We start from the raw sequence: 13,901 nt of genomic DNA, 5'->3' as shown, positions 1-13,901 counted from the left end.
AGTGTATGGAAACCCTGTTGGATCACAAGTCCTGCCACTTTACTGCTCAAGGGCATTTCTCAGTAGAGATCTTATCTCAACCATTTCTTTACATATTCATCAGAGCACATCTTTAAATTCATCTTTGATTAAAGTACAACCCTTGTTGGTGGGCCAGGCGCTGTGAGCAGGGTTCGAACCTGCGCGGGGAATCCCCATTGGATTTCAAATCCAACGCCTTAACCACTCGGCCATCACAGCCGCGTTCCAGAGCGGACCCCTTGTTGGGATGAATGGGTGCCAAAACTTCTCTTGCTATTAGAACTTGTGTGAAGATATCCCATTCAAGACCTGTTTACACAGTTAATCATAGCTGCTCATTTGATTTAACTGGCAAGCTTCAGGTCTTAAGATATAGAAAAGAGCAGAACAGCTACTCAAAGGTGTTTCAAGTGGGTTTGATCCAAATATCAAATCAAATCACTTTATTGTCACCATCAACACATGTAGAAGGGAGTGAAATGCTTCAGTGCAGCTCCAGACATTGTAGTAAAATATGCAATGTACAAATTTAAGTACTACTATAAATATATGCTTTGGATAAGCAGCATGGCAAAGACATACAATACATTATTGTGCACAATACACGGTAGAATAATTGTAAATAAGCAGTATGGTAGTGGCCATGATGACATATGATACATTATGTACAGTATACACAGTAGACATTAACCAGTATATTACAGTGTGATATGTATAACAGCGCACAGGTATAAACTGATGCGCAGCATGAATGTCATGTCATATGCACAAATACAATGCATTTACAGAGTCTGGTGAGTTGTAAAGTGCCGTGCTTTCTATAGTAAACCGATGAGTGATGTTTGGGACCGAATACTGCAGCACTGCCTGTCTGAGGGCAGCAGAGAGAGTAGCTTGTGGCTCAGATGGCTGGAGTCTCCGATGATCCCCCGGGCTTTTCTAACACGCCATCTGATGTAGATGTCCTGGAGGGAGGGAAGCTTACTTCTGACAATGTGGCAGGCCAATCATACCACTCTCTGCAGTGTTCTGCGATTAAGAGCGGTGCTGTTGCCGTACCAGGTGGTAACACAACCAGTCAGGATGCTCTCCACAGCACAGCCATTACGGTGGGCTCTATGGGCTGTAAGTCATTTGAAGTGTGTGTTTCCTTCAGATATGAAATCTCAACCATTTGACAAACTTTACATATTCAGCAGAAATCTAGTGCAGGGAGGTAATCAAACCTGCTGGATCACAAGTCCTGTGGCTTTACGTGCTCTTTTGGAATTTCTTCCCGACTCAGTAGAGATCATACATTCCAGAAAAGTGGAATTGTTTTCTTCACATATCCCAGCTGAGGAAGTTGGGGGTCAGAACACAGGGATACAGTACCCTGGAGCAGGTAGGGTTAAAAGGCCTTGCTCAATTGCCCAACAGCTTGGCAAGTTTTTGGTAGTGCTGGGAGTAGAATCCTGACATTCCCGTCACCAAGCCAGAGCCTTAACCACCTGAGTCACCACTGCACCTAGCCTAACTGCCATTCACATGACAGGCCAGTGGTTCATGCTTTGCCTGAGGGGCATTTTTTTTTTGTCTAAAAGGACTGCGCTTAGCAGAGGATGGTTTCGATCCATCGACCTCTGGGTTATGGGCCCAGCACGCTTCCGCTGCGCCACTCTGCTGAAAGCACACCCCAGATGGGACTCGAACCCACAATCCCTGGCTTAGGAGGCCAGTGCCTTATCCATTAGGCCACTGGGGCTCCACAAAGAAGCTGAAGGAGACGCATACACAGTATTTCTGTTATGTCTTATAGATGATATGCTTTCTCCTTTTGTAGAGTACCATAACTTTTGTCCTCTTTTATTTGATGCAGATCAATTATATTTCAATTCTATTATATACAATTCAAAACAATATTCATAATTCAAAACAATTATAATTTACACAAACCAGCTATGTTTATACTCCAGTGATGACTGGGATCAAGTGAGAATCCCCCATGATGACAAGCCACTTTTGACCCTGGACGAACTTCACCAGTTCATTAAGGAATGAGTAAGAGAACACACACACACACACACAGGAAGTTGTCTCTAGTTTAATCAGTTTACATGCTGTTTTGGTTTTAAGTTTTAAACTGTGTCTCTGTGCAGATTCTCAAAAAAGAAGAAGAGATGCGTGCTGCAATGTAGAAGAGGGCCAGGTTAAGACAACTCACAGCTCTGTCCATCCAAAGACAGCACCCAGTGAAATGGACCCTGCAAAGCTTGAATAATGTGCTCAAAATATGTTTTCGGTATTTTGAATAAGTTATTTGTGATCACAATCACAGAAGCCTTTATTATTGCCACACATACTTTCCAGAACAGTGGAATTGTTTTCTTCACATATCCCAGCCGAGGAAGTTGGGGGTCAGAACACAGGGATACAGTACCCTGGAGCAAGTAGGGTTAAAAGGCCTTGCTCAATTGCTCAACAGCTTGGCAACTTTGTTTTTTGTTAGTGCTGGGAGTTGAATCCTGACCATCCAGGAACTGAGTAAGAGCCTTAACCACCTGAGTCACCACTGCACCCAGCCTAACTGCCATTCACAGGACAGGACCCTGGTTCATGCTTTGTCTGAAGGGCATTTTTTAGAATAAAGGAACTGTGCTCAGCAGAGGACAATTTTGATCCATTGACCTCTGGGTTATAGGCCCTCAACGCTTCCGCTGCACCACTCTGCTGAAAGCCCAGCTCAGATGGGACTCAAACCCACAATCGCTGGCTTAGGAGGCCTTATCCATTAGGCCACTGGGGCTCCACCAAAAGGCTGAAGGAGACACATATACAGTATTTTTGTTGAAATGTCATCTAAAACCCTAAACTTGGATTGATTGTGATCCACAGAAGTTACATAAATATTGACAATTAAAGAGTTTAACACTACACGTCTCCTGAGATTTAAGACATCGATAACTAAAGTGAATTATGAAAATACGTGAGGCTTGAACTGTTCAACATCATAACCACTCATTCAGCACAGCCATTATGGTGGGCTCTGTGGGCTGTATGTCATTTGAAAAGTGTGTTTCCTCCAGATATCTAATCTCCACCATTTGACAAACTTCACATATTCAGCAGAAATCTAGTGCAGGTCTGGAATCAGACCTGTGTAGGGAGATGTTGGATCACAAGCCCTGTAGCTCTATAGCCCTTACAGCTGCCTTCATGAACGTTTCTTCCAGTGCATCAGTGCAATAACTTGTGACTTACTGCAACTTGTAAATTATTATACCTGTATATTACCAAGACGACTATTTGTATATTTTCACCTACATATTATATCATCACTCTTCTCACTGTTTTTCTGTAAATAACCAGTGCAATATTTTGTAAATATCAGCATTTTTAAGTCACTGAAAAATACTTTATTGTATTTTAATAACCTGTCTGCACTGTATCCCAGTCACATGTTTCCATCTTTCTGAACCATTCACAGTATTTGGGTCATGGCACATCTGTATAACACTGTTTATTGCAGTTTACTTTATCAATACTATCAGTAGGGCATGTAGTGTATACAGTAATGCATGTAGTGTATTCAGTAGGGCATGTAGTGTATTCAGTAGTGCATGTAGTGTATTCCGTAGTGCATGTAATGTATTCAGTAGGGCATGTAGTGCATTCTGTAGGGCATGTTGTGTATTCAGTAGTGCATGTAGTGTATTCAGTAAGGCATGTAGTGTATTCAGTAGGGCATATAGTGCATTCAGTAGTGCATGTAGTGCATTCAGCAGGGCATGTAATGTATTCAGTAGGGCATGTAGTGTATTCAGTAGGGGATGTAGTGTATTCAGTAGGGCATGTAGTGCATTCAGTAGTGCATTTTGTTTTATTTGAATTATTAAAGCTCTGAAAATACTGCATGATCTTGGGTTATTTTGATATGTTGTCATTTCCTTTAAATATACACTCTAAATAACAATAGTTATATTTTGAATTTAGGAGAAATATTGTCAGCAGTTCACAAAACTGTTCATCTCACCAATACATGAACCTGTGAGAAAAAACATGATTATTTTGCAGTGGTCTCTTTTTTTTTCCAGAGCTATATATATATATATTTGAGTGTTATTCCCTGCCTCAACCCCCTGCTTCGGTCAGTGAGTGCTTTGCCCGAATTGTTAGGACTGGGCTCCACCAAGTGGCTGAAGGAGACACATACACAGTATTTTTGCCTTACAAATGATTTTTTTTTAAAGTACAAATGCATTCCAAGCACAGAGCTGTTGAAGGAAAATCATCTCATGCTCATCCTTTCTTCTGACTTTCTTTGTGTTCATGTTTGTAAGTTGATAAATTTTCAATCAGACTTATATTACCAAGCCTGTTCCTAACACAAATGATTAGCCTTCATCCCACAAAACTACGTAAACTACACAGAAAAACTAACGCTTTCTCCTTTTGTAGAGTACCATAACTTTTGTCCTCTTTTATTTGATGCAGATCAATTATATTTACAATTCAATTATATACAATTAAAAACAATATTCATAATTCAAAACCATTATAATTTACACGAAACTAACTATGTTTATACTCCAGTGATGACTGGGATCAAGTGAGAATCCCCCATGATGACGAGCCACTTTTGACCCTGAACGAACTTCACCAGTTCATTAAGGAATGAGTAAGAGAACACACACACACACACAGGAATTTGTCTCTATTTTAATCAGTTTACATGCTGTTTTGGTTTTAAGTTTTAAACTGTGTCTCTGTGCAGATTCTCAAAAAAGAAGAAGAGATGCGTGCTGCAATGTAGAAGAGGGCCAGGTTAAGACAACTCACAGCTCTGTCCCTCCAAAGACAGCACCCAGTGAAATGGACCCTGCAAAGCTTGATTAACGTGCTTAAAATATGTTTTCAGTATTTTGAAGTTATTTTTATGAAAGCTGTGTTTTTAAGATTGATATTGATATTATTGTGTTAAAATTCCACATTCATAATTTGAAAAATCTGTATCCTGTCTGTATCCTTCAGGAAACAATTTTCCTCCAGGTTTATTGTTTTTTTAAAGGAATTATCATGTCAAGTCTAAATATGACATTTAATTTATTTAATTAAAAATATCAGTGTTGTTTGAAGTGTTCAAATAGGGGATTTGATCACAATAGTGGGCTTCATTTGTGAGCACTTCTAGACAATCATATAAAAGCCAGCAAATGGAAAACCATGTGTAGCGCCCTCAGCACCTGATGAGGACAGAGACCAAGCCGCTTGCTTGTTACGTGATCGACAAAATAAAAGATGGGGTACTGCTGCCTCCAGAAGCCTTTATTATTGCCACACATACTTTCCAGAACCGTGGAATTGTTTTCTTCACATATCCCAGCTGAGGAAGTTGGGGGTCAGAACACAGGGATATTTACCCTGGAGCAGGTAGGGTTAAAAGGCCTTGCTCAATTGCCCAACAGCTTGGCAACTTGTTTTTTTGGTAGTGCTGGGAGTTGAATCCTGACCTTCCAGTCAATGAGCCAGAGCCTTAACCACCACTGCACCTAGCCTAAATGCCATTCACATGACAGGCCCCTGGTTCATGCTCTACCTGAGGGGCATTTTTTTAGTATAAAAGAGACGGGCTTAGCAGAGGATGGTTTCGATCCATCGACCTCTGGGTTATGGGCCCAGCACGCTTCCGCTGCGCCACTCTGCTGAAAGCACACCCCCAGACAGGACTCGAACCCACAATCCCTGGCTTAGGAGGCCAGTGCCTTATCCAGTGGCACCACCAACAGCTACCTACTGCAGCTCTCTGATAGTACACATGACTATGGTACCCTGTCTAAAAAAATGAAATGATGTCATTTGTTCTTCAGAAAAGATTGATTATCACAGGTTTGTTATTTGAGATATTATAGTGGCTATATTGTCATGCAGGCTGAGAATGATAGTGCATTAATCCCCATTTAATTAAAGAAAAAATCTAAAAACAAATGAGTCAATGTCAGTTTGTACAAAGCAGTTTGTCTAATAAATCTTGTTCAGATTATTCAATTCAAAGAAAATTCAGACTCAGCTGTGGAATCTTCCAGTTTTTTTATTCATCTTTACAAAGATCCATTTTTAATATGAAATAAACATTAAAACACATAAAATAAACACAAGCCACATTATCAATGCAATGCAGATAAAACACTGTGTAACAAGTTACACCTTAAAGTGTGTTTTATCCAAATACAGTATAAATCAAGCTTCATTTAACAATGCTGCAGTATTTTCTCAGTCCTACTCAGTCTCTTCCCTTACAATGTCTGCTGCTGAGACTTTTAGGCCTAAATGTAGAGAAGTTCATGGGTTTTTGCCGGACCTTGTCTTGGACTATTGAGATCCTGCTCTCTTCGGGAATAGAATAGATCGTTTAGGATTTAAACCTGTGCATGGAAACCATGTGGATCATCAAAACCTGAATCACTCAAACATCTTTGCAGGCCTCTTTTGAAATGTGTGTTTCCCCCATAATCAGTAGGAATCTAATCTCAACCATTTGACCCATGGGGTTCTTTACATATTCCACAGAATATGTAAAGAGTTTTGTGCTGGTTTTAATGGTGAGATCCACCATAACCACATTCAGCACAGCCATTAGGGGGGGTTCTATGGCCCACTTTACATATTCAGCAGATATCTAGGGCAGGACTGGAATCAAACCAGTGTATGGAAACCCTGTTGGAACACAAGTCCTGCAGCTATACCACTCAACCCTTACAGCTGCCTTCAGGTGCTTCTTCCAGATTCATTAGAGATCCTATCTCTACCATTTCTCAACATATTCAGCAGACTAGTGCAACACCTGAGCTGCTTCGATTAAAGTACACCCCTTGTTGGTGGGCCTGGCGCTGTGAGCAGGGCTCGAACCTGCGCGGGGGAACCCCATTGGATTTCAAGTCCAACGCCTTAACCACTCGGCCATCACAGCTGCCCAACATGAGAGTTCCTGATCCCTGTGTCCCTAACTAGGAAAAAAGCGGGAATAGAAAATGGATGGATGGATGTGTTCTAGAGCAGACCATTTGTTAGGAGTAAATGGGTGTCACAACATCTCTTGATATTTGCAGGTGCATGAGGAAATCCCATTCAAGACCTGTTTACACAGTTAATCATAGCTGCTCATTTGATTTTACTCATTTGATTTTAAGTCTGAGGATGATTTTCTACTATGTAAATTTAAAGCAGATCGGATTTCTTCTGTGTTCTTTCTGCTATGTTGCTAACGCGGTGTTTAAAGCGTTCGTGCTGAAGTGAAGCCGGAAAAATCTCGGTAACTTACCGCTGCTGTCCGGCTGTCCGCTCCCTCCGGTCTGAGGTCCTTCCTCCTGGAGCTGCGGTGCGTCGTCTCTCCATTGGCTCATCGCTGAGAAGTGTTGTAGAAATGATCGTAGAGTAAAATCCGTGTAGAAATGATCTCAGAGCATAAAACATGCTTTAAAAAACAAACATTCCGTTGCTAGGATCACGACTGATAGTGGCACGCTGATAGGACTCAATTACCCATTCAGCCTTATAGAGTTTATATTATTTTATTAATAAATAAATAAATAAATAAATGAATGAATAATACAATACAATGGATGGCTTGAATATTTTAGCTTTTTCATATTTGAATATAGATTATATTACACTATACAACACATATACCATGTATAACATTTCAATAATAAATACATAGTAAATCATATATAAGTCATGTATGTATACGTATAAATACAGTGTGAATAGATATATGCGTTTTCCATGTTAATACATTAAATGATAAGAAAATTAACGAATATGAATTTATTTAAAGTGAAATTATTATTAAAAGCTAGTTTGCGCTTTAATTTAAAACCCACACACAGAGAGACATTAGTTGAAACCCTGAGCTGAAACCCAGCATTCAGACTGAAATGTTACAGATTTCTCACACAACATTCCCACAGAATTGTAGTGAATACGTCATATAACTAAAGTTTTTGCAGCAATATGATACATGCATTTATAGAAAAGGAAAAAAAAAAGTTCTCAGGATGCTCAGGAAACTTGACACATTAATTGGTCTCAAAATTTACAGAAAATATTTTGCTTGTTAGATGACAAGATGCAAGTTTGGTTTCCCCCAGTCCTAGGACGTGAGCCTAAAACCTTTCAGTTGCTAGCACAGAACTACACTACCAGTCAAAAGTTTGGACACCCTTTTTAATTCAATGTTTTTTGTTTATTGGGATTTATTTTCTACATTCTAGAACAATACTGGAGATTTCAAAACTATGAAATAACACACATGGACTTAAGTAATCCATATGTAATGACAACAAACAACAGTCAGTTGTTATTTTAAGACACGAAGGTCAGGTGTTCTGGAATAGTTCTTGCAAGAACAGTATTGTCAAGTGCATTTGCAAAACCCATCAAGCACCATGATGAAACTGGCTCACATGAAGAACATCCCTGGACGAACTTCACCAGTTCATTAAGGAATGAGTAAGAGAACACACACACACACACACACACACACAGAGAGAAAGTTGTCTGTGGTTTAATCAGTTTACATGGTGTTTTGGTTTTGCAATGTAGAAGAGGGCCAGGTTAAGAAAACTCACAGCTCTGTCCATCCAAAGACAGCATCCAGTGAAATGGACCCTGCAATGCTTGAATGACGTGCTTAAAATATGTTTTCAGTATTTTGAATAAGTTATTTGTGATCACAATCATTTGTGAGCACTTCTATACAATCATATAAAAGCCAGCAAATGGAAAACCATGTGTAGTGCCCTCAGCACCTGATGAGGACAGAGACCAAGCTGCTTGCTTGTTACGTGATCAACAAAATAAAAGATGGGGTACTTCCGCCTCCAGAAGCCTTTATTATTGCCACACATACATTCAAGAAAAGTGGAATTGTTTTCTTCACATATCCCAGCTGAGGAAGTTGGGGGTCAGAACACAGGGATACAGTACCCTGGAGCAGGTAGGGTTAAAAGGCCTTGCTCAATTGCCCAACAGCTTGGCAAGTTTTTGGTAGTGCTGGGAGTAGAATCCTGACATTCCCGTCACCAAGCCAGAGCCTTAACCACCTGAGTCACCACTGCACCTAGCCTAACTGCCATTCACATGACAGGCCAGTGGTTCATGCTTTGCCTGAGGGGCATTTTTTTTTTTGTCTAAAAGGACTGCGCTTAGCAGAGGATGGTTTCGATCCATCGACCTCTGGGTTATGGGCCCAGCACGCTTCCGCTGCGCCACTCTGCTGAAAGCACACCCCAGATGGGACTCGAACCCACAATCCCTGGCTTAGGAGGCCAGTGCCTTATCCATTAGGCCACTGGGGCTCCACAAAGAAGCTGAAGGAGACGCATACACAGTATTTCTGTTATGTCTTATAGATGATATGCTTTCTCCTTTTGTAGAGTACCATAACTTTTGTCCTCTTTTATTTGATGCAGATCAATTATATTTCAATTCTATTATATACAATTCAAAACAATATTCATAATTCAAAACAATTATAATTTACACAAACCAGCTATGTTTATACTGCAGTGATGACTGGGATCAAGTGAGAATCCCCCATGATGACAAGCCACTTTTGACCCTGGACGAACTTCACCAGTTCATTAAGGAATGAGTAAGAGAACACACACACACACACACAGGAAGTTGTCTCTAGTTTAATCAGTTTACATGCTGTTTTGGTTTTAAGTTTTAAACTGTGTCTCTGTGCAGATTCTCAAAAAAGAAGAAGAGATGCGTGCTGCAATGTAGAAGAGGGCCAGGTTAAGACAACTCACAGCTCTGTCCATCCAAAGACAGCACCCAGTGAAATGGACCCTGCAAAGCTTGAATAATGTGCTCAAAATATGTTTTCGGTATTTTGAATAAGTTATTTGTGATCACAATCACAGAAGCCTTTATTATTGCCACACATACTTTCCAGAACAGTGGAATTGTTTTCTTCACATATCCCAGCCGAGGAAGTTGGGGGTCAGAACACAGGGATACAGTACCCTGGAGCAAGTAGGGTTAAAAGGCCTTGCTCAATTGCTCAACAGCTTGGCAACTTTGTTTTTTGTTAGTGCTGGGAGTTGAATCCTGACCATCCAGGAACTGAGTAAGAGCCTTAACCACCTGAGTCACCACTGCACCCAGCCTAACTGCCATTCACAGGACAGGACCCTGGTTCATGCTTTGTCTGAAGGGCATTTTTTAGAATAAAGGAACTGTGCTCAGCAGAGGACAATTTTGATCCATTGACCTCTGGGTTATAGGCCCTCAACGCTTCCGCTGCACCACTCTGCTGAAAGCCCAGCTCAGATGGGACTCAAACCCACAATCGCTGGCTTAGGAGGCCTTATCCATTAGGCCACTGGGGCTCCACCAAAAGGCTGAAGGAGACACATATACAGTATTTTTGTTGAAATGTCATCTAAAACCCTAAACTTGGATTGATTGTGATCCACAGAAGTTACATAAATATTGACAATTAAAGAGTTTAACACTACACGTCTCCTGAGATTTAAGACATCGATAACTAAAGTGAATTATGAAAATACGTGAGGCTTGAACTGTTCAACATCATAACCACTCATTCAGCACAGCCATTATGGTGGGCTCTGTGGGCTGTATGTCATTTGAAAAGTGTGTTTCCTCCAGATATCTAATCTCCACCATTTGACAAACTTCACATATTCAGCAGAAATCTAGTGCAGGTCTGGAATCAGACCTGTGTAGGGAGATGTTGGATCACAAGCCCTGTAGCTCTATAGCCCTTACAGCTGCATCAGTGCAATAACATGTGACTTACTGCAACTTGTAAATTATTATACCTGTATATTACCAAGACGACTATTTGTATATTTTCACCTACATATTATATCATCACTCTTCTCACTGTTTTTCTGTAAATAACCAGTGCAATATTTTGTAAATATCAGCATTTTTAAGTCACTGAAAAATACTTTATTGTATTTTAATAACCTGTCTGCACTGTATCCCAGTCACATGTTTCCATCTTTCTGAACCATTCACAGTATTTGGGTCATGGCACATCTGTATAACACTGTTTATTGCAGTTTACTTTATCAATACTATCAGTAGGGCATGTAGTGTATACAGTAATGCATGTAGTGTATTCAGTAGGGCATGTAGTGTATTCAGTAGTGCATGTAGTGTATTCCGTAGTGCATGTAGTGTATTCAGTAGGGCATGTAGTGTATTCAGAAGGGCATGTAGTGCATTCTGTAGGGCATGTTGTGTATTCAGTAGTGCATGTAGTGTATTCAGTAAGGCATGTAGTGTATTCAGTAGGGCATATAGTGCATTCAGTAGTGCATGTAGTGCATTCAGCAGGGCATGTAATGTATTCAGTAGGGCATGTAGTGTATTCAGTAGGGGATGTAGTGTATTCAGTAGGGCATGTAGTGCATTCAGTAGTGCATTTTGTTTTATTTGAATTATTAAAGCTCTGAAAATACTGCATGATCTTGGGTTATTTTGATGTGTTGTCATTTCCTTTAAATATACACTCTAAATAACAATAGTTATATTTTGAATTTAGGAGAAATATTGTCAGCAGTTCACAAAACTGTTCATCTCACCAATACATGAACCTGTGAGAAAAAACATGATTATTTTGCAGTGGTCTCTTTTTTTTTCCAGAGCTATATATATATATATATTTGAGTGTTATTCCCTGCCTCAACCCCCTGCTTCGGTCAGTGAGTGCTTTGCCCGAATTGTTAGGACTGGGCTCCACCAAGTGGCTGAAGGAGACACATACACAGTATTTTTGCCTTACAAATGATTTTTTTTAAAAGTACAAATGCATTCCAAGCACAGAGCTGTTGAAGGAAAATCATCTCATGCTCATCCTTTCTTCTGACTTTCTTTGTGTTCATGTTTGTAAGTTGATAAATTTTCAATCAGACTTATATTACCAAGCCTGTTCCTAACACAAATGATTAGCCTTCATCCCACAAAACTACGTAAACTACACAGAAAAACTAACGCTTTCTCCTTTTGTAGAGTACCATAACTTTTGTCCTCTTTTATTTGATGCAGATCAATTATATTTACAATTCAATTATATACAATTAAAAACAATATTCATAATTCAAAATCATTATAATTTACACGAAACTAACTATGTTTATAGTCCAGTGATGACTGGGATCAAGTGAGAATCCCCCATGATGACGAGCCACTTTTGACCCTGAACGAACTTCACCAGTTCATTAAGGAATGAGTAAGAGAACACACACACACACACAGGAATTTGTCTCTATTTTAATCAGTTTACATGCTGTTTTGGTTTTAAGTTTTAAACTGTGTCTCTGTGCAGATTCTCAAAAAAGAAGAAGAGATGCGTGCTGCAATGTAGAAGAGGGCCAGGTTAAGACAACTCACAGCTCTGTCCCTCCAAAGACAGCACCCAGTGAAATGGACCCTGCAAAGCTTGATTAACGTGCTTAAAATATGTTTTCAGTATTTTGAAGTTATTTTTATGAAAGCTGTGTTTTTAAGATTGATATTGATATTATTGTGTTAAAATTCCACATTCATAATTTGAAAAATCTGTATCCTGTCTGTATCCTTCAGGAAACAATTTTCCTCCAGGTTTATTGTTTTTTTAAAGGAATTATCATGTCAAGTCTAAATATGACATTTAATTTATTTAATTAAAAATATCAGTGTTGTTTGAAGTGTTCAAATAGGGGATTTGATCACAATAGTGGGCTTCATTTGTGAGCACTTCTAGACAATCATATAAAAGCCAGCAAATGGAAAACCATGTGTAGCGCCCTCAGCACCTGATGAGGACAGAGACCAAGCCGCTTGCTTGTTACGTGATCGACAAAATAAAAGATGGGGTACTGCTGCCTCCAGAAGCCTTTATTATTGCCACACATACTTTCCAGAACCGTGGAATTGTTTTCTTCACATATCCCAGCTGAGGAAGTTGGGGGTCAGAACACAGGGATATTTACCCTGGAGCAGGTAGGGTTAAAAGGCCTTGCTCAATTGCCCAACAGCTTGGCAACTTGTTTTTTTGGTAGTGCTGGGAGTTGAATCCTGACCTTCCAGTCAATGAGCCAGAGCCTTAACCACCACTGCACCTAGCCTAAATGCCATTCACATGACAGGCCCCTGGTTCATGCTCTACCTGAGGGGCATTTTTTTTAGTATAAAAGAGACGGGCTTAGCAGAGGATGGTTTCGATCCATCGACCTCTGGGTTATGGGCCCAGCACGCTTCCGCTGCGCCACTCTGCTGAAAGCACACCCCCAGACAGGACTCGAACCCACAATCCCTGGCTTAGGAGGCCAGTGCCTTATCCAGTGGCACCACCAACAGCTACCTACTGCAGCTCTCTGATAGTACACATGACTATGGTACCCTGTCTAAAAAAATGAAATGATGTCATTTGTTCTTCAGAAAAGATTGATTATCACAGGTTTGTTATTTGAGATATTATAGTGGCTATATTGTCATGCAGGCTGAGAATGATAGTGCATTAATCCCCATTTAATTAAAGAAAAAATCTAAAAACAAATGAGTCAATGTCAGTTTGTACAAAGCAGTTTGTCTAATAAATCTTGTTCAGATTATTCAATTCAAAGAAAATTCAGACTCAGCTGTGGAATCTTCCAGTTTTTTTATTCATCTTTACAAAGATCCATTTTTAATATGAAATAAACATTAAAACACATAAAATAAACACAAGCCACATTATCAATGCAATGCAGATAAAACACTGTGTAACAAGTTACACCTTAAAGTGTGTTTTATCCAAATACAGTATAAATCAAGCTTCATTTAACAATGCTGCAGTATTTTCTCAGTCCTACTCAGTCTCTTCCCTTACAATGTCTGCTGCT

The 13,901-nt window shown here is 39.8% G+C and overlaps 8 non-coding genes across 8 annotated transcripts; all 8 read right to left on the bottom strand.

The window, feature by feature from the left end:
• Nucleotides 1–158: 158 nt before the first annotated feature.
• trnas-uga (transfer RNA serine (anticodon UGA)) lies at nucleotides 159–240 on the bottom strand. Its single transcript has one exon. It is a non-coding gene; the product is annotated as a tRNA-Ser (tRNA).
• Nucleotides 241–1,613: 1,373 nt separating this feature from the next.
• trnam-cau (transfer RNA methionine (anticodon CAU)) lies at nucleotides 1,614–1,685 on the bottom strand. The gene has a single exon. It is a non-coding gene; the product is annotated as a tRNA-Met (tRNA).
• A 7-nt stretch (nucleotides 1,686–1,692) lies between these two features.
• On the bottom strand, nucleotides 1,693–1,765 carry trnar-ccu (transfer RNA arginine (anticodon CCU)). The gene has a single exon. It is a non-coding gene; the product is annotated as a tRNA-Arg (tRNA).
• A 3,867-nt stretch (nucleotides 1,766–5,632) lies between these two features.
• Nucleotides 5,633–5,704, bottom strand: trnam-cau (transfer RNA methionine (anticodon CAU)). Its single transcript has one exon. It is a non-coding gene; the product is annotated as a tRNA-Met (tRNA).
• A 1,181-nt stretch (nucleotides 5,705–6,885) lies between these two features.
• On the bottom strand, nucleotides 6,886–6,967 carry trnas-uga (transfer RNA serine (anticodon UGA)). The gene has a single exon. It is a non-coding gene; the product is annotated as a tRNA-Ser (tRNA).
• Nucleotides 6,968–9,204: 2,237 nt separating this feature from the next.
• Nucleotides 9,205–9,276, bottom strand: trnam-cau (transfer RNA methionine (anticodon CAU)). The gene has a single exon. It is a non-coding gene; the product is annotated as a tRNA-Met (tRNA).
• Nucleotides 9,277–9,283: 7 nt separating this feature from the next.
• On the bottom strand, nucleotides 9,284–9,356 carry trnar-ccu (transfer RNA arginine (anticodon CCU)). The gene has a single exon. It is a non-coding gene; the product is annotated as a tRNA-Arg (tRNA).
• Nucleotides 9,357–13,223: 3,867 nt separating this feature from the next.
• trnam-cau (transfer RNA methionine (anticodon CAU)) lies at nucleotides 13,224–13,295 on the bottom strand. Its single transcript has one exon. It is a non-coding gene; the product is annotated as a tRNA-Met (tRNA).
• Between the last annotated feature and the right edge of the window lie 606 nt (nucleotides 13,296–13,901).

This window comes from Hemibagrus wyckioides, linkage group LG16 (genome assembly GCF_019097595.1).
Source record: "Hemibagrus wyckioides isolate EC202008001 linkage group LG16, SWU_Hwy_1.0, whole genome shotgun sequence".
NCBI classification, from domain to species: domain Eukaryota; kingdom Metazoa; phylum Chordata; class Actinopteri; order Siluriformes; family Bagridae; genus Hemibagrus; species Hemibagrus wyckioides.
Note: the sequence above shows the minus strand (reverse complement) of the source record. Positions and strands in the feature narration are given on the sequence as shown.